This window comes from Panthera pardus, unplaced genomic scaffold (genome assembly GCF_024362965.1).
Source record: "Panthera pardus isolate Hobbes unplaced genomic scaffold, ASM2436296v1 HiC_scaffold_8, whole genome shotgun sequence".
In the NCBI taxonomy this organism is placed as follows: Eukaryota; Metazoa; Chordata; class Mammalia; order Carnivora; family Felidae; genus Panthera; species Panthera pardus.
In genome coordinates, this window is record NW_026527013.1 from 140,487,857 (window position 1) to 140,509,274 (window position 21,418).

Consider the following 21,418-nt stretch of genomic DNA (forward strand, 5'->3'; position numbering starts at 1 on the left):
CTATATTCTTGGCTCAATCTATCAAAGACTGAATGTAAGGCCTATAACACTTAGAGGCCATTTTTCCACTGAGACAAGTGAAGATTTAAATAATGCCATTGCACTGCAAATGAATGTCTTTATAAGTAGTTTGTAATTTGTAATAAACATGTCAAGAAATTATTATGGTAATAAACTATCTTTTTAAAAAGTTTTTATTTATTTATTTTGAGAGACAGAGCACAAGAAGGCAGAGAGAGAGAGGGAGAGAGAGACGATCCCAAGCAGGCTTCACACTGTCAGGACAGAGCCCAATATGGGGCTCGAACTCACAAACAGGGAGATCATGACTTGAGCCTAAATCACAGTCGGGCGCTTAACCGACTGAGCTACCCAGGTGCCCTGGTAATAAACTTTATCTTTTAAAATGTAATATCTTAAGTGTATTTGTCTGTCTTAAGCACAGAACTACGGATTTTAGCCATTTCATCTTGACAGTTTGTTCGAGTTATGCTTTATAAAAAGGTAACCTTTAAACAGTGATTATCCTGTCAACTTGGTACATGGTTTAATAGGTATTCAGTACAAGTATAAACAATAGGCTTATTTTCTTTCATTCATGATGGTCTTTGATAATCTTGTGTGCTTAAATGGCCTTATTTCATCTGAGTGTGCATTCCCATCCTTCATGAAGTATTTACTGAGTGTTTACTCCCTGCCAGGCTTGGTATTAAGTGTCACAGATTTAAGGTGAAATAGCATGGCTCTTGCATCAGTGAGTTTGTCATCTATTTGAAGAAGACAGATATTGACAGTGGGAAATGACAACACAGTCTGTGATAAATGCTATTATGGAAGTTCAGCATGCTCTGGCGTACAAATAAGAATTTGGAGGTGCCAGAGGAAAAATTCAAGGATGTCATGAAAGAAATGATGTGTCCACTACTCAGAAGACTGAAGAACGGTTAGAGTGGGGGCACAAGACAAAAAGAACTTCGGAAAGACTGAGTGTAGTTTTTACCGTGGCATACAGTAGATGATGACCAAATGGTGAAATCTTTTGTCTGCCAAACGAAAATTTGGACTTTACAAGGAAGACACTCCCAGACTTCTTAACCTGCCCTGTTTTTCCATGCCTACCTATCACAGTATGCTACATTTATCTGTTTTTACTCTCCATCACCTCCCTATAATGTAAGCATCATGAGGGCAGCTGTTTGGTCTACTTTCCTCTGGTGAACAGTAGCTGGGACTTAGTAGGGACCCACTAATTATGTATTAAACAAATAAAAGCCAATGGGGAACCACGAAAGAATTTTTAAAAGTGTCCTTTTATTAAATTCTTATTTATTTTAAAAAATATTTTAAGTTTTATTTATTTTGAGAGACAGAGAGAAAGCGAGAGCATGCATGAGCAGGGGAAGGGCAGAGAGAGAGAGAAAGAGAGGGAGAGAGAGAATCCCAACAGGCTCTGGGCCGGCAGCACAGAAACTGATGAGGGGCTCGAACTCACGAACTGTGAGACAGTGACCTGAGCCAAAATCACAAGTCGGACACTTAACTGACTGAGCCACCCAGGCACCCCACCACTAAAGAATTTTAAGTGCGGGAGTTGTCATGGCCGCTTTTCACAACGTAGGCCCTCTTGGACCAATGTTGCCCTTTTTCTTAGCTCTGTCTTTTATTCTCGCCTCCAATCACAATTCTATTGTCAAAACCATGTTTTCATAAGTAAACCATGAAAAGAGACAATTTGATAATGATCTGGGAAGGATACTCTATATGGACTAGTTTACTTAGAATACATAAATGGCTTTCAGATGATCAGGACTTAGAAAGAATGGAGGCTGCAAGACAAATTGGAAAAGGCATGGATTCTGGAGTTGGACAGTTGTAAGGGCAAATCCCAGCCTCCAACATTTATTTACTCACTATACAAGCCTGAGGGAACTAACCTTCTATTCTATATAATGGCAATGCTATATACTTTTGAGGATTCTTGAAAGGATTGACTAATATAATACACAGAAAGTATTTGGCCTCAGAACTAATTGTGTAAGTGTCTGTAGGAGGAAGGAGGTGGATATGTTTTTATTGGATGTGGGAAGGTATCTGTATTGCTGTTGTCAAGTGGAATGTCAAAACTGTAGACTTCTTCCATAGCAGACTTGGCCATGAACCCAGTAAGAAAAGAGACCACTAAACAGAAAAAGAGAGTTAGCAGGAACAATTTATGTAATACACAACTTTATATACGATCGGGTTTACAGAAGCAAAGTTGGATTTCCTCTTAGATCCCGTATTTTCACTAAGGATCCTGTTTGTATCTGAGACACAAATGGTATCCCTGCTCTTCAGGAACTTGCACACTGATAGGGATGATAGATATGTCAACCGAAATTGTCCATAGAATGTGGACTATACAAACATTTTAAAGATGGGAGAGCTATAGAAACATAGTTTCATCCTGTTAGCACAATATGCTAAAGGAATTGAGCAAGGTAGCTTCAAAAGATGCAGAATTCATTTGTTAGATACAGATTGCATCCCTAAACTCTCAAGTGTCATACAAAACCAGTCTCACAGGTACAGCAGAGAGCTTAGTTTCGAAGTTATTAAAGAAGGTACCTGCTTTTATTTTTGAAAGTGAACTGGAAAGGAGTACGGATATAAAGTAGACCATTTGGTTTATTATATAGATACATTCTATATTGTTGGAAGAAAGCAGACGTTTGCTAAGAGATCATGAGTAGGAATTTAAGGGTACTTGCTGAGTAGTGATGAAGACAGGAAATGGTGTTTAAAAAAAGAAAAAAGCTCTTGGGGTGCCTGGGTGGCTCAGTCGGTTGAGCTTCTGACCTTTGATTTCAGCTCAGGTTATGATCTCACAACCATGGGATCTAGTCCCACATTGGGCTCTGCACTGGATATGAAGCCTACATGAGATTCTCTCTCTCCTTCTCCCTCTGCCCCTCCCCTGCTTACATGCGCATGCCCCCCCCCTCTCAAAAAATAAAATAAAATTTAAAATTAAAAAAAAAAACTCTTGGTAGTGAACTTTGGATAAATATATCCATCCAGGAGAATTCATTGTTGGATTCAATATAGCAAACATTTGCTGACATAAAAGTGGCTAACAGGAAAAATGACATCCCATAGGAGTGATTAGGACAAAACAAAGAGTAGAAGTCCACAAAATGAGAAATATTTCCTTAATGCTCATCTTTATTAATGAGGTAGTCATGAAAGAAATTACTTTCCCCAATTTTTCTATAAATTGGCTGCTGGTAAAGTAATAGTGATCTTTAGATGGCGTCTGACCTATTAAGGAAGAGGACAGTTAGGTACATATTATTTTGTGTAGATATTTGAGGACTATGAGACATTTATTTGCCATGTAACTTCGCACTGCAATGGAAGAGTGACTTCTGGCCTATATCCCTTCCACCCCACTCCCAGCTAAACTCAGTGAAGGCAAAGTATGTGCTTTGGATACTGTGACGTAGCATAATTCTTGGTACAGGGAAGGTGCTCGATAAAAAGCTGAAAAAATGCAGGGGCGCCTGGGTGGCCCAGTCAGTTGAGCATCTGACCGTGTCTCAAGTTACGATCTAGACTTCAGCTTAGGTCATGATCTCACAGCTTGTGAGCTTGAGCCAGCGTTGGGCTCTGTGCTGACAGCTCAGAGCCTGGAGGTTGTTTCAGATTCTTTGTCTCCCTCTTTCTCTCTGCTTCTCCCCCTTTTGTGCTTTTTCTCAAAAACAAACACAAACCAAACAAACAAAAAAACCAAAACAAATGCTTTTCTCTTTGTTCATAATGATATGTTTTCTCTTTGTTTTTTTCTCCTTTGTTTGCAACCAAAGAGAGAGGGAAGGGAGGAGGTGGAGAGAGAAGGTGGGAGAGAAGAAAAAAACTCATCTGCCCAGATGTCACAAATGTCACAAATGTCATTGCCTGTTCTTGCCTCAGACTTCCTTTAAGAAGTAAAAAGGATGAAGCCTCAAAATGGTGGTATTGTTTGGGATGTGTCAAATCCAATCTGCTGTGTACTCACAGGTTATAGTACAAAGTCACTAAGATCTTAAGGTAAACTCTTTGAGGCATTAAATTTCCTGTAAGGAAAAAGGAAAGTTTTTTGTGATAGATCTTACTTCTGTATGACTAAACTCTGTTTAACATTTGATTCAAGATGGAGCTGTAAAAGTACTCAAAATGATTCAAATTATTATTGCACATTTTTAAGCTTCAATAATTAAAAAAAAATTTTTTTTAAGTCACAGGCAGTTAATCTTTCTATGACTAGATTAGGAGGGGGAAAAAAATGAAGACCCACTGGTAGCAGGAAGAAGCAAGAGACTTCTAGGGTCTGGCATTTGATGAGATAGATCTTTAGGTGCCATGCATTTCCATTGTTTTTCCACGGCGGAACATTCAGCAGAGAGAGCACGCATGCCTGAAGCCAGGTTACTCTCATGTTCCGCAACGATGTTGTTTGCAGGGTTTTTATTGCCACATAGTTGGCTGTGCCCCCAGACAAATGGGTGCTGGTCTGTTTCTCCCAGATCTTTATCCCAGTCTCCATCCCAAGGAGGACACTGCTATTTGCTCTCAGCCAGAGAGCAAGGTTCCTGGTTTGGTTGACAACATCCTGCTCAATATGACTTTTATCGTCATAGCTCTAGATATGATGACTGATTTCGCCAGATGTACCTGGTGGCGAGCACTGAAGGGAGAAGTCAAAATGGTCGAAACCATTTTGCTTTCGACATCAGGATGATTCTTTCCGCACTTGATAAGAGGGTAAGGAATCCTTTAGGCCCTGATCTGGTGGTTTTTATCTCAGGGGGATTGTCATAGCTTTTCATGGTCCAGGGAATAGATGTAAATTTCTTCCAGGTTGGAAATGAAGGAGCTGAATCCAAGGGCTGGGCGGAGACACGCTCTGCCTACAGTCAGTCCCTTTCTCCTCACATTCGGGCCCCAGCAATGCTCACTTCCATCCTGGATGTTAGCAGGTGGGGACCTCACTTCCTGTAGCTCTAATAACTTTTTTTTTAAAGTTTATTTATTTGATAAAGGAGGTGGATGGACAGAGAGAGGGAGATGGAATCCCAAGCAGGCTCCACACTGTCAGCGTGGAGCCTAATGCAGGACTTGAACCCACAAACTGGGAGGTCATGACCTGAGCTGAAACCAAGAGCTGATGGCGTAACAAACTGAGCCACCCAGGTGCCCTTCATAATTTTGTTAAATAGAATCACTTGTACAGTCTTTTATATTATGTTGTTCTAAAATCCTTTTTGTTCTTACAAAGTCATTGCTGCTTATGGTGAAATAATACAAAATTACACAGTGGAAAACTAAAAGTCCTCTTCCCTCCTCTCTCTACCAGTGATAACTCCCGGTTACAGTTTCTTCTATGTAATTCCAGAAATTTCCTAGAAATGTAAAAGCGAATGTGCGTGTATACTGTTAAAAGATAAACTGAGGCATATTAAAAATTGTAAGAGTTTATTTGAGCGAAAACTGATTCAAATCGGGCAGCACCAAACCAGAGTGGTTAGGAGGGCTCCGCAGACAAGGACCAGGGGAAAGACTCATACAGAGAACAGAAGGGAAGCAACGAAAGGAAATTATTGATTGGCTAAAGCTTTATACCTATTGGCTGTTTATGACTGGTTGTCCCTAGTGTTTTAATTTTGTGACTTTGAGGCATCTGTAGGTTTAGATTTTGTTTTGCCTCTATAGGCTGCCACCGCAATGGAGCCACATCAGTCTAAGGGCATTTTTGTTTAATTTGACAATATATTTAACATAAATAGGCCTATGGTGTCCACAATGGTCTACAACTTGCTTTTCCCACATGACAATGTATTTGGAGTATCTGTAGTAACCACAATGTGCTTCACTGTACCCTATCTGGCAATTCTTTTCAAATTCTTATTGTTGGACATTTCATTTTCTCAAGATTTTGTCTCCTCTGTCAAAAATGTAGTTAGCATTTGTATGTATGTGTGTGTGTGTGTGTGTGTGTGTGTGTGTATCGGCACACTTTTGCCAGGCTGACGTGGAATTGCTAATGCAAAGGGTATGTGCATTTCCACGTAGACAGACACTGCAGAATTCTCTTCTAACACGTCTGTTTCAACGAAGGAACTCAGCAATAGCGAATGAGACAAAGAAAGTTTTCCTTCCCAACACTGGGCATTGTCAAGTTCTGTCGTTACCAATCATTCATAAACTTGGTTCTTAAATACTAAAGTTCATGTTTTTTCATAGTTTGTTAAGGGCATTCTTTTTTCTTGCCAAGACATTTCTTTCTTTCTTTTTTTTTTTTTTTTAAAGAGTAAAGCTCGTTTTGTTTCTCATTTATGCCCAGACTCTATTTTAGGAGATTGTTGCCATTTCTGAAAATGAACACAGACTTTCTCAGACATCAACCAATTATAATATGAAACAGGAAACCAAAGACCAGGTTTTAAAAGAACACTTTATTTCTTTTGCCTATTATTTTTCATGGGGTATTTGGCTTTAATGATCGTTAGTATATTTTAAAAGTACATTAGTCACGAAGAGCTACAAATTCCTCTACCCACTGAATCTCATTGTTTTCATGAGCTATACAGCCGTATGAAGTTTTGGCAAATAACTCTTTTGTAAGAAGTATCTTTTAAATAAAATAAGACAGTTTTTCATGGGAAGCCTAACCCCTAGTAGGAAGATACAAGAATAAGCTAATCCCAGTTTAAACATTAGCAAGTTGTTGACTTTGGGTTAGTCCCTTGCCTTCTCTGACTTTGTTTCCTCAAATGTGAAAAGCCAGTTTTTGAGAAGACTAGAAAAAAATAAACAAAAGTTAGCTAGTGCAGTGCTTGTCATCAGAATGGTAGCTACTTGGAAAGTGATTGTTATTTATCTGAAGGCTTTATATAAGATCCTGAGTTTTCCCTCTATTAGATGATTTAGAGTTTACACTTGGAATCTAAGACTGGCTTTAAAATTTTCATTTTGAGGAGTATTATATTCAATAAGACGTATTTATAATTGTTCTTTACTTAAAAAGGATAAGTAGGTTTGATTTGATTGAAAACAAATTGCCTACCTCTGGCACAGTGAGTTATTAGGCCAATATGCAACTATTATCAGAAAAAAATTAATACATCTAGGAGTTTCTGTCTTTTGACTGATGTGCTGTGTTTCCAACTAGACCCTATAAAATTTTAACACATTGTGTTAATCCAACTTTGTTCACTTACTTGGTTTCCAATTATTTCATCACTACAACACATTTTTAATAACAAACTTCAGAGTAGAAGGTAGCACATACAGTTTTTACTGAAATCTATTTCTTCCCCCACACCAACTTGCTAATCCTAAATAATAGATATAAGGACAAGGATGGGCTTGGGTTAATATATAGTTATGTAACTTTTGGAGAACATATCATTATGGATTACTTTATTTTTCTCTTAATTGAAGATCAGAGAAAAGATTTCTGGGTTAGCCATTTTATAAAAGTAGAAAAAATCATTAAGATTATAGTATGTAGTATATACATATTTTTGAAAGTTGAACAGCCAAAGGTATACTTTCTGCATCATATACAAAACTTAAATCCTTGAATGGTGAGAGATTTCAGTGACTAAAGATTTTAGTAATGTCTCATTCCCATTTGATGTTAAGAACTAGCTTTCCTGAAATTGTCAATCACTGCCCTATCACTCTTCATAAATAAGAAGAGCGTCCATTTGTTATTCAATATTTAATTATATGTTTTACACACAACTGCCCATTTATTTATTTATTTATTTATTTATTTTTGCATGAGGAAACAGAGCCTTAGATTAAGTGCTTCTCCATCGTCACATAGGTACAGCTGCAAAGAAGACCCTGGTGACTTTGACTTCCAAGCCTGTGCATTCTGCCATTACACAATACTGCTCTCCCGTCAGGTTAGGAGATGAAATAACGGTACGTAGAACTTAGGGCTGCTTCCGATTTCTTCTTTTTACTCCGCAGCACCATCTACCAACTACTGAGAATTTTTCTGAGTGCTCGACCCAGAGCGCAGGTGATCAAGGGGCACTCAGTTTCATCTGTACTTTCAATATGTAACTTCTATGGATTAAATGGGAAACTGGCATTCAAGGAAAGAGGGAGACTGGATAGGCTACCACAAGTTTGCCTCATCCTGACGTTCGTGACACACAGTGATAAACTGTACATTTTCAGCAGCAGGGGCAGGCGCGTAACCGTGTCAATCCCAAGGCCTTTTTAACAATTCCATCTCTATGTCCTTGAAGCTTTTGGTTTCAGAGAAGAGAAATGATAACTGGTCACACGCTAGTCCATTATGTCACCAGGAGAAAACCAGTCATTTTATCTTTCAGATAGAACATGAGGTATGAAGATGCTAAAAACAGAATATAAATAATTGCTGGCATGTGGTTGCTTTAGAAGTTTTATGTCTTTGAGAGATGATTTTCTAAAAATTTGCTTACTTATAAAACTGATTTTCAAGCGATTTTATTTTTCTTCAAGTAACAAATTTAATTTGGTGAGTATTTTGGCAGGGAGAGAAATGGTGGGTGGGAAAGTTAGTGATCATATCTTCCTGTGATCGTTTTATGTATTCCCGGTGGATAAGCTGAGCAATATTTTAAAATGTAGACTCTAATATACTAGTCGTGAAACAACATGGTGTATGAGAGAGACCGAAAGAGAGACAGAGACAGAGAGACAAAGAGAGATGGTGGGAAAGTAAGTGGTCAGAGACTGAGACAGGGATGGAAGGATAGCAGGATGAAGAGAGCAACAGAAGATTAGTCAAGTTCAGGGAAGTATGGGACTTGGTAGGAGGGGGAGTTGAGGCTGGAGAGGTAGATAGCAGTCATATATGAGGGTCTTCTGGGCTATGCTAATGGACCCCAAGTTAATCTTTTAGGCAGCATTGAAACGGTCAGATTTGTATTTTACATCTGTAGAGAATGCCTGTGTGGTTCAGTCGGCTGAGCGTCCAACTGAGTGTCCAACTGTTGGAGATCAGGTCACGATTTCAAAGTTCATGACCGGAGCTCCACATGGGGCCCCGTGCTGACAGTGCTGCGGAGCCTGCTTGGGATTCTCTCTCTCTTCCTCTCTCTCAAAATGAATAAATAAACTTAAAAACAAATCCGTGGAGAAGGTGAGGTAAGGAGATATGGGCTCTTTGAGCCTAGAGGCAGAAAAACCAGTTGGAAGGCTGTTGCTATTATCTAGAGCAGAGACGATGACGTCTTGAACTTCAAGGGAAGTTTTAGGGATGGAGAGAAGAGGATAGAAATAGAAATCAATAGATTGCTGGGGTGTGGGAAGGTTAGGGAAAACAAGGAATCTGATGTGACACCAGGTTTCTCGCTGGGCTATATGCCACCCACTCCCAAGAAAGGAGCAGGGATGGTGAGCAGTGTGGGGACTCGTTTGAGCATGTTGCATCTGAGGTGACTGTGAGGTATCCAGAGAGTTTTGTTGTTGTTGTTGTTTTCATTTTGTTTTTATTAATTTTTTAATGTTTATTTATTTTTGAGAGAGAGAGAGAGAGAGAGCAGGGGAGGGGCAGAGAGAGAGGAAGACACAGAATCTAATGCAAGTTCCAGGCTCTGAGCTGTCAGCACAGAATCTGATGTGGGGCTCAAAGCCATGAACTATGAGATCCTGACCTGAGCCGAAGTCAAACGCTTAGCTGACTGAGTCACCCAGGCACCCCTTTATTTTTGTTTTTAAGCCATACGATTTGGAAGCTCAAGGGAGAAAAGAAGGGCTGTGTCATTAATAAATAATAATAATAGTCGGAGAGATACAGTATGCCTAATATTTTGAGAAGATAGTGTCTGGAGTCAGACTACCTGAGTAATGAAGAACCATCATTTACTGACTGTGTGAGTTTGAGCAAGTTGCATAATTTCTCTGTGCCTTAGTTTCCTCATCTGTTGTGAGAATTAAATGAGTCGATACATGTAAAGCTTTTAGATCAGTGTTGGGCACATAGTAAGTACCATATACCGGTTTGTTGTATTGTTGTTATTTTTAACTCAGCTCTCATTTATTGCACACTTGCTCTGGGCCACACCTATGCTGAGAACTTAGAGGCAGTTTCTCGCTCACGCTCCATAACACCCTGTGATGGTGATACTGTTGCGTTCTAAAGAAACTCAGACCTCAGGAAGGCTGATCAGATTGCCCAAAGCAACCTACAAGAAGTAAAGGGCACAGCCAGGATGCAAACTCAAGCCTGAAGCACAACAGGAGTCCAAGGCCATTAAGGTGATACCTGAAACCATGAGAGGGTATAAAGGGAGAGGAGCCAGGAAACACCCACATTCCTCCAGAGGTGGGAATAGGGGCAGAGAAAAGCAACTGACGACTTGCTGTGCAAAAAGCAGAAGCAGGTTAGCCAAGTCGATTGTAGCCGGAGCCCAATAAAGTAAGGATTTACTTTTCAGGCTGCTTTTATAATTCCTCCTTTTCCTCTACCCCTCACATTGAGATTTTACATTTTACACTTCTGTGCATGAAAAAAAATTACTAATTAGACACACAAATCTTGACTCCTATACCAGAGGCATCACGTTATCTGATAGACTTAAAGTATGATGGAAGAACTTAAAACTTTGAAGCTCTGAGCTGCTGATCTATGTTAGAGCTGAAGAGCTTTCTCCTTCCTTAGGCGGTGGTCATAGGGATTAATAATCCTATCTGCCTCTGTGTCCCAGTTCAGTGTTACTTCCAGGGTCCCCCTAGCCTATTTTCATGGTCTTTGTCTGGAGTTCCTGGGATTTATTCTGTATATATGTTCTAGCTTGCTAGGGCTGCCCTAACAAAGCACTGCAGAGTAGGTGGTTTAAACAACAGAAATTTATTTCACCACAGTTCTGAAGGATAGAAGTCCTGGGTCAAGGAGTCCACAGGATTCGTTTCCTCCAAGAGGCATAAGAGATAGGTCTGTTCCAGGTCTCTCTCCTTGACTTGTAAATGGCCATCCTCTCCCCGTGTCTTCCATCCATCCTGTATGTGTTCAAATTTCCTCTTTGTGAGGATGCTAGTCATATTGGATTAGAAGCCACCCTAGTGATCTCATTTTAACTCGATTACCTCTGCAAGGACCTTGTCTACAAATAAAGTCACATTCCGAGGTACTGGGGTGGGACTTCAATATATGAATTTCGAAGGGACATAATATGGCCCACGAAAATATCAGTATCCTAATGATGTTTACTTTAATTGTTAAAGACTTTGACTTTGAATCCAGTATGGAAATGCAGTACAAGTAAAAAAAAACAAAAACATATTCTCCCCCACCATTTTGTAGTATCAACGAAAGGAAACAAATTTTCATTTTACATCCTCCCAGTCAGATTTTCCTTTTCCAGGCCATAAGATATTTAATACAGAAGCTTTCTTCCTTGTCTTGATGAGGAATAGAGATTTGCCCTCAGTTTTAAAATTAATTTTCACGAGTGTACCTGCCCATTCAGCCAACTCTGTCTCTTGTGGTCAACATCCTTTAGGGAATGGGAAAACCATAACTACCATGACCAACATTCTGGGCATTAATTGCAGTCACTCTCCCAGGTGCTGTGGAAAGGGGGGCAGATTATAAAGATTCTCTGACCTCAAGATATGTTTAACTTCATGCTATTATTCTTAACCCTTTTTGTATCATAGAGGCTTTGGGAATCTGGTGAAAGCTAGCTTTTCTTCTCAGATATTTATATACAACGAGAAACAAAATTATGGATATAGCTGCTTTTGTTGCATTAGATCAAAACACTTTTATAAAGAATTGTGCCCTTTCCATCCTCCTTTACATGCAAAATTAATTTCAGGCAACTTTCTAAAAAAATAGGAAGAAGGAAAGAAAGAAATCCAATGTGTGCAAATAAAATTAAACCATAAAGTTTTTCTTTGCTAAAAAATAAACTTCAATGAGAAGGCATCTCTCCCATGGCTTGAATGAGAAGCTGAAATTACTGAATAGGGTCTGGCGTGATGTCTAGGTACCTTTCTGTAGACTTTCTGCTTTGACGGGAACACAGGCTGAAAAGCTGTGCTCACAATGGCATGTTGTGGCAAACAGAATCAGTTCATGTTCACAAAAGACACAGTGGGCTTATCGTAAGAGAACGCCAAGATATTCCAAGATTATCTGACGTGGATAGTGGATTTATGTTGTTTAATTTCCACCGGCTTCACGTCACTGAGTTTCGTCTTCAGCAACGGAATGCTGTTGATGTCAGCAAAGGGAAGATTAAGAGTTCATGTTTCAATTTTCAGGTTGTCTGATCAGAAGTACTTTAAAGAGTTGCGGGGTTTCAAGTTGTCAGCATATTTCTGTATCACAGATTTGTAAAAGAGAAGGAGTTCATATTCTGCTTTCATTTCATGAGAAAACATTTTGAAAAGGCAATGATTCAAGGCACCAGCATTAACAAAGTTGATACCTTACCATAGACAAGCAGGGCCAGAGAAAGCAATGGGTGTAGAACTTACTGCATAAAGATTCTTCCTCTAAGCTGTGTCACAAGCACCACAGATGTTCTGTCTATTCACAAAGTGCCCAACGAGTTATATTTGCAGAAGAAACTTCTCAGCATTTCAAAGATATTGATGGATTTGAAATTTCTGAATGGACTTGCTAAATAGGAGTTTATTTTTGAAGGCATCAGCTGGCTGCATAAAGCAGCTTCCAATTCCTCCATTGGATGCCTCGAAACATTATTTTTAAAAAGTCGACCATCATGGAATAATTTCATTTTTTTGGAGGTACTGCTTTAACCTGTCTCCTTTGCCCCAAACCATATACTAACTTGACCATTTTGGGGGTACACAGATTTTACCATTTACTTTGTTGTTATTTTAAGAGCAGGCTGATTCATTAGGGCCCACCCAATTTTGGTAAAGTCTTGACTTTTCAACCCTAGTCTTCTTTTCTTAGAAAAGATCTACACTTGCAAGTTTTTGGAAGAAAAATTATGAGATACTAGTCCTGCATTTTTGTTTTCGCGTTCCTTCCACTGACAAGAAGTCATCCTGCCAAAACAACTCGGGCTGTGGTGTTCTGTCACACGTAGGAGGAAGCAGAGCCAAAAAATATTTGGTATTTCTTCCTTATTATTTTCTTTGACATTTTCTAACTTAAGCCAATCCTGATGTAAACAAAGGCAGATGCTCATCATCATAATGGCAGGGCACATATTTTAATTCCTACCAGTGGAAAGCTGTTCTGACATATGCCAACACTGATGAGGATACAGGGCATGTCTATAGGAGCAGCCATAATAGACACAGAAATAATGTATTCACTAAGGTGTTTGGGGGGAAAAATCACATAAAAATTACTGTTGTGTGTGCGTTTCTGTCCCAGTGTACGTTCAAATGCATATCCATGTGCCTGATTCACAGACCTCCCTCTGATGCCCCTGCCATAGACCCCAGGTTAAGAGTGCTGGCATAAATGAGTGGACCGTATCTTCAACGAAACCCCAAATCCAGTGTGAGTCCAATGGTGGGAGAGACCCACTTTCCTGGTAGTCTTAGAAAAGACCTCATAAGTCCCCAAGAAGATAACATTGGAGCTACAACTTGAAGACTGAGCAGCAGTTTATTAGGGTGAGAAGAGGACCAAGATAGAAACTGAAAAGGGAAATGCCATAACCGGGGAAGTTCCGGTAGTGCTTGTGGATGACTCTAAGAAGCTAAGGGTTGTGTTGGAAATGTTTAGCTATCAAGACAGAGAAAACTACTCAGGCTTGAATTTGAACTCTGCTATTTTTCTACATGACCCTGCATAACTTTTGTAATCTCCTTTTACCTCCATCTCCTCGTTTTTGATAATGGGATGGCAGATGAAAGTCAGCATGTGCTGGGACCTTGTATTTGTCCAAATAGGATTTCTTTCAACCCTCCTTGCCACACCAAGTTTATGGACACCCGATGAAAGGGGATACAGCCACCCTTCCCTTCATTTAGGGTAAATAGCGATAGTAATAATAGTTTTGGTAATTCTAATAGCTGGAATAGAACGAGCCTATACTCTGTGCACGTGTTGTATTAAGTGTGTTGCATGCATCATCACGTTTCACTTCATAACATCTGAGGGTAGAAGCTGTCATCGTGTCCATGATGAGGAAACTGAGGTTTAGATAGGTTGAGACATAGCTGGAATTCCTCAGATAGCAGACATAGAGCCAGCCTTATGCCAGGCTCTTTCCTCAACCTACCCTGTTTTAAATTTCCTCCTAAGCTAGTCTTCTTCAATTATGTTCAATGAGCTCCAATTATGTCCAATGTGCCTGGACACACCCTCTCTGGTCAGCCTCTCAGGCTGATGCTTCCCTTGGATGGTCTAGTCACATTTGATTGACTTCTTTCCATGAGGCTGCTTCTCAGACCATCCTGGCTGCACACACCTCTGTGTGCAAGTGACACATGTCACCACTTGACCTGGCTGCAGGTCCTTATGTGTCTGTGAGAGGGAATTCAATGCACTGCTGAGCTACTGTCAAGACCAAGTAAAATACTTTCTCCTGGAACATGCTAGAAACGAGTGCCGCTGTTACCGCCGAGTGACATAAAATTGTGTTAAGCAAAAGCTGTGACTGCCCCGGGTCTCACTTGTATGTTGAGAAAATTGAGCATGGGGGAGGACAGAGAACAAGAGCGGGGAAAAAGGAACAGCAAAAAATAAAACATTTTCTAAAATGGTGCTCATGGTATGGAGGCTAGGTGCTTCTCTGGGATCTATACACACACATGGTGGGTTTCTTTTAATTTCTTTTATGGAATTTTGTCAGGTTATAATCAACTTGGGAGCTTGTCCTGCCTGAGGGAAATGACTCCAGTTGGAGCTAGTTTGACTTCACTGTTTACATTTCTGAATTTCCTCCCTTATATCTTCCTCTGTCAATGAGCTTATCTACCCAGCTCAAGGTTATAGGAAGAAAGTATCTTACTTGATATCTTAGTCTCTTTGGGCTGTTATAATAGAATTCCATGGGCTGGGTAGCTTATAAACAACATAAATTTATTGCCCACAGCTCTGGAGGCTGGGAAACCCAAGATCAGTGCACCTGCATGGTCATGTTTTGGTGAGGGCCTCTTCCTGGTTCACAACTGGCCCCTCCTCTCTGTGTCTTCACATGGTGGAAAGACTAGGGAATCTCTCTGGAACTTCTTTTATCAACACACTAATTTCATTCACGAGGGCTCCACTCTCATGAGCTAAGCAACTCCCAAAGGCCTCATCTACTAATCTCAATCTGTGGGGGAGTTAGGATTTCCCCATCTGAGATGCAGGGGGACACAAGCGTTCAAACCATGGCAGCTAATTTCTGCCATTTTTGTTTATTTAGGTTGATTCTGTGAAGTCATATGGTAAAGAGTAATAAGGAACAGAAGCAGAAGATTGATCTTGGGGCCTGCCAGCCTCAACTTCCTGACCACCCCACCACTCTCAAGATTTGGGCTAAGGGCGCCGTCAGCCACAGCCCTGTAAACCTCTTGGACTCGTTCCTGATTCCAATTTGAAAACTGTCTTATGCTCTCTGCCACGGTGGATGTAATCTTTCTTCCTGCTGAAGATAGTATATTGCAAGTCACCCAGATGGACCTTCTGGGTAGCATCATCTGCTTTTCTTAGTGTCCCTCAACCACGTTTTGACTACACAATATATTTGGGGCTAGACTGTATGTCACAGGAAAAGTTACAGATATAAATGAGCAAGTTACTTCTTTCAACCAAACAACCGAAGAGAAACTTTTGTCTGAAATCTCATAGATCACGTCTTTACCATAAAAAAAAATACTCATGTGAGCTCTTGCCTATATTAACCATCGGATTTCCTACATGAAAGCCTCTAAATGAGAAATTCAGAACAAAGGAACTGCTACATTTATGTTCGCAGCGCTGTGGACACAAGACGGAACACAGTGCTACCAGCTCCTTGCATTATGGCCGCCTTTGAAGTGACAGCTGACGACAGCTTCATCTCAGTCCGTTCCTACCCCGAGGAAGTCGTTTCAAAAGCCCAGTCACAAGAGCTTGTTACGCGCTGCCATGTTTACGATGATAATGCGCAGCCACGCTGTCAAGGCTGCTTCCTCTGCCCGAGACCAGGCAGGTTCTCAAAAGCACCTCAGGAACTTGTCACGAGTCCTCGCAAATCCCCCGTGAAGTGGAACATTTTTCATCTTCCTCCCAGCAGGAGGTCAAACATTTGTGTGCCTTGTTTAAGGTCACAGAGAAAGAGAAAGGCAGAGAGAGCCAGAGCAGACGGAAAGAACTGAGCGTGATGTTGGACCAATCTCGACTAGCCCCACAGAGTCAAGGAGGTGAGCACAGGTGGGATGCAGCAAGGCTGGAGGTGGTTTTCACAGTGACGATGTTGCAATTCAGGGGACAGGGATGCTGGAAGTATGTCCTGTGTCTTTCCCTGAGCTGAGAAGGCATCAGAGAACGGGGTGGGATGAGGAAGAAAGCGGGATCTGTCCTGGCGGGGTACAGGGCACAAAGAGACACCAGGGCTGAATGTTAAGTGATGGGGATCGCAGGGTGCCAAGTAGGAAAAGAGGCAGGGAAAGGTTTGTTTGGGGCCTGGGTCTTCATTTGTGTGGATGAGTGAATGACGACATGGACAGGTCAATACCATTGAAAGAAAAGGTTACTGTTACTCCCAGTTCTACTAGAAACAAGAGGCACGGCTCACACACATGGACACGTGAGGAACAGGAGGTTTGTGTTGGGAAGCAGAGGCAGGAGTGGGTGTGGGTGGGGGAACGCTTAGGTCGTGGCCTTTGTTGGGGTTTCTGTGGGAAAGGCAAGGCAGGACAGGGTCAAGAGTTTGTAAGAGGCCATTTTTGTCAGGCTTGGGGATATATGGGTGGTCTCCAGCTCCTGGGTGACTCAATTGGTTAAGCATCTGACTTTGGCTCAGATCAGGATCTCACAGTTTGTGCATTCGAGCCCCACATTGGGCTCTGTGCTGATAGCGTGGAGCCTGCTTGGGATTCTCTCTCTCTATGCGCCACCCCACCCCCCCTCCTCCCTCCCTCTATCTCAAAATAAGTAAAACTTAAATAAAAAAAAAGATTTATAGGGGTGGTCTCTAGTTGCCTGGTACCTGGCCCTGGTACGATTAAGACAGAGGAATATCGCCCGCTGGGGTGTGCAGACCAGATAGAGGAGAGAAAGCTTTGGATTGCTTCATTTGCTTATCAAATAGCATGCCCTTTGCTGTCTCTAGGAATTGGCTAGCCCTGGGAGGAGCAGTCTCTCCCCAGCCAGAGAGGTGTTTCAAGATGTCAATACGTGATAATACACAGAAAATTAAAAAAACATGATTAATATACCACTACCTTGGATTTATCAGGGAGGAATTACTTAGTATTTGTGGCAACCATTTCTTCTCTAATAAAAAGATGTTAATAAATGTCTTATGTGACACACACGATTATCATGAGAACAAAATAAGGTAATGGATAGTAGATGGAAAACACTTCAGAGAGTGAAAAGGTCATGATTTGACATAAGATGTCAGGGTCTTCCAGAGAGTCTCCCTCCTCCACCCCGTGCTGTCATCAGGAGGCTCTGCCCAAGATAAAACAGCCCTTTGCTAGCCATCACACATGGCACCTGGGAAAGTAACCACCCCCGCCCAAATTAATTCTATCCATCTGAAGATGTGTCACGGCAACTCACAAGTCCATCAAATGAAGATATATATCTAAATGGAGCAAAATGTGAAGAAAAGAGGAGACGTACGGCTAACTCTACTATTCTTGCTGCATAGCTAGCTAGCATGGCTATGAATCAGGCAAATGCAGGTTTAAGATCTGGATCACACTTCTGAACACTTCTGGACCCCAGGTAAATGTCAACTCCTGTCTACGCCTCTTTCACCAGTACAATCAAGAAATTCTGATGAGGATAACATGAGCGAAAGCATGACAGAATTTAGTGAGATGCTTGGCATACAGGAAGTGCTCCCTGATGATAATAATAATATTAATAATAATTACTAACTCATTAGCTGATTTATTATCATTAGGGTTATTCCTCACTTAGTTTGTATATAACTTCTACTTTATCACTGCTAATAATTTCCTCAAATTATATTTCCTGGGTGAAGTTTGTTATTCCCATTTAATAAACATTGAGTGCTTTAGGATTAAAGATATGTATTTTAAGATCAGTGAAGACCTGGAAATTCCCACCCTCAGTTCCTAGAGGGTGGGAAGAGTTGCCAGCCATCCCCTAAATGTGGAGGATGTCATCCATATTAGGAATCTGCTCAACTACATTCCAATCTCTAAGAAAATTATTCCATTAGAAGCACATTCTCTATAATACATTTGTTTCTTTTTCAGAGATCATTTCTAACTTGATAGCTCATTATTTTCCCCTCTCGTGATCTTACAACAATGACACTCCACAAAGTAGTTTCCTTACAGGTGTCCCACAGCCCATCTTTGTACCCCTGTGGGGACTCTGAAGACTAACACTTGACCAAGGAATGCCTTTGTTATTGGCCAATGTACGTGTGAAGTCTGTGTTTTATTTTTCCATCAAACTCAAAAGGGAATGCAGTAATACATATTCCCTAGAGAGATGAGATCAAAACAATAAGTTCTATAGTTTGTTGAACATGTGAACTATTACATTTTTCATATCATTATTATTATTGAGAGAGAAAGAGAGAGCATGCATGTGAGAGGCAGGAGGAGGAGAGGGAGAGAGAGAGAGAGAGAGAGAGAGAGGATCTTAAGGAGGCGCCACGCCCGATGCAGGGGCATGAACGGTGAGATCATGACCTGAGCCGAAATCAAGAATTGGACACCGAAACTACTGAGCCACCCAGGTGCCCCTAAAATGTTCATTTTAAGGTCAAAGCAGATTATAGAATATAATTCCTACTAAAAACTTTAATGTGAGAAAATTCAGCAGGAAAAAACAGCTCTGAAGAAAAGTTACAATTCATCAAATTGCATAGGGTTGGTTTAGGTTATAGAAGTAAGGTAAATAAAAAAATAAGGATAAATAAAAAAAACTTAAAAGACATCTGATAAACAAAGTAATGGGAATTACCTAAAAAATAAAACAAATTTTATCTGGAATAAGATTAGTATACTAATAAATGTCCTCCTTAATAGAAATATGTAGAGTCGCATCAGGTAATTTTTTTTAGCTGAAATTCAGTGATTCTTTTGGATCACCTGTAGCTTACAGCTCTATCAGTTCCTAATTACTTCCACAATTGATGATTATTACTATAATTTTCTTTTTTCCTTTTTATAATAATTGTCTTATTGAAGTATAGCATACATTCAGAAAAATCTACAATCTACAGTTCAAAGAATCTATAGTTCAAAGCATTCTCACACAGAAACACCTTTGTGTTTTTGTCCAGTCACTGTCCTCTTCATCAAAGGTCATCACTGTATGGCTGTTATCATCATAGATTTGTTTTTCTACTTTATAATTTTATAAAAGTAAAATATACCCTTTTGTGGCTGCCTTTCTCTGCTCTGAACATTATTTTTGTGAGATTCATTCAGTGTTATAGTGGTAGTTTGTTAATTTTCATTGTTGTATAATATTCTATGGTATGACTATCATATTCACGATACTATATTAACTACACTATACTATATAATCTCACTAATTTATGTAATTAACCACTCCTATGTTATATCTAGGAGAAATGTGTAGAATGTGCACCAAAGAATGGGTTCCAATATGCCCATTAGAAGCACTAATCCAGCCTAAATGCCTATCAGCATATTTTCTTCCCGTCTGGTGGCTTGCACTTTTCCTCTCTTAATGGGTATTTTTAAAAATCAGAAGTTTATAATTTTTCCCTTATTTTCAAATTTAAATTTTAGTTAGTTAACATACAGTGCAATATTGGTTTCAGAAGTAGAATTCAATGATTCATCACTTACATACAACACCCAGTGCTCATTATAACAAGTGCCCTCCTTAATACCCATTACCCATCTAGCCCATCTCTCACCCACTCCCTCCATCAACCCTCAGTTTGTTCTCTATGACTAAGAGTCTCTTGTGGTTTGTTTCCCCTCTTTTCTCTTTTCCACCTCCCCTTCCATATGTCCATCTGTTTTGTTTTTTTTAATTCCACACATGAGTGAAATCATATGGTATTTGTCTTTCTCTGATTGATTTATTTCACTTAGCATAATACATTCTAGCTCCATCCATGTCATGCAAAGTACAAGAGTTCATTCTTTTTTATGGGTTTATATATATATATATATATATGCCACTTCTTCTTTATCCATTCATTATTCAATGGATATTTGGGCTCTCCCCATACTTTGGCTATTGTTGATAATGCTGCTATAAAAATTGGGGTGCATGTGCCCCTTCGAATTTGTATTTTTGTATCCTTTGGGCAAATACCTAATAGTGCAATACCTGGATCGTAGGGTAGTTTTATTTTTAGTTTTTTGAGGAACCTCCATACTATTCTCAGGAGTGGCTGCACCTGTTTGTATTTCCACCAACAGTGCAAGAGGGTTTCCCCTTTTTCTGCATCTTCACCAACACCTGTTGTTTCTTGTGCAAATTTTAGCCATTCTGACAGATGTGAGGTGGTACCTCATTGTGGTGTTGATTGGTATTTCCCTGATGATGAGTGATGTTGAGCATCTTTTCATGCATCTGTCAGCCAACTGGATGTCTTTGGAAGAGTGTATATTCATGTCTTCTGTCCATTTCTTAACTGGGTTATTTGTTTTTTGAGTGTTGAGTATGATAAGTTCTTTATAGATTTTGGATAGCAACCCTTTATCTGGTATATTGTTTGCAAATATCTTCTCCCATTCCGTAGGCTGCCCTTTAGTTTTGTTGAAGAAGTTCCTAATTTTAATGTAGCCTGATTTATCAATCGTTTTCTCTAAGGATAGTGCCTTTTCTGTCCTGCTTAAGAAATCTTTGCCTAGACCAAGGTCATCAATAAATTCTGTTAACTTCTAGAATTTTTATTGTTTTAATTTTCGTATTTAGACTTGCCATCTCCCTAGATTTTATTATTTTCTATGGTGAAAAGTAGGGTCAAGATTAATTGGATATCCTTTATAGATGTACAATTTAATGTTTATTTATTTTTGAGACACAGAGACGGTGTGATCAGGGAAGGGTCAGAGAGAGAGGAAGACATAGCATCCAAAGCAGGCTCCAGGCCCTGAGCTGTCAGCACAGAGCCCAACGTGGGGCTTGAACTCACGAACCGTGAGATCATGACCTGAGCTGAAGTCGGCCGCTCAACAGACAGCCACACAGGCGCCCCTATAGATACACAATTTAACTAGCACCATTTATTAAGGCCATTGTTCCTCAGTGTCACCTTATCCTACTGGTTGTGAATAGTGCTAACCAAGT

General features: G+C 40.1%; 1 pseudogene; it reads right to left on the reverse strand.

Moving 5' to 3' along the window:
- Window positions 1-2,026: 2,026 nt before the first annotated feature.
- LOC109268859 (gametocyte-specific factor 1-like) lies at window positions 2,027-13,837 on the reverse strand (annotated as a pseudogene).
- Window positions 13,838-21,418: the final 7,581 nt, after the last annotated feature.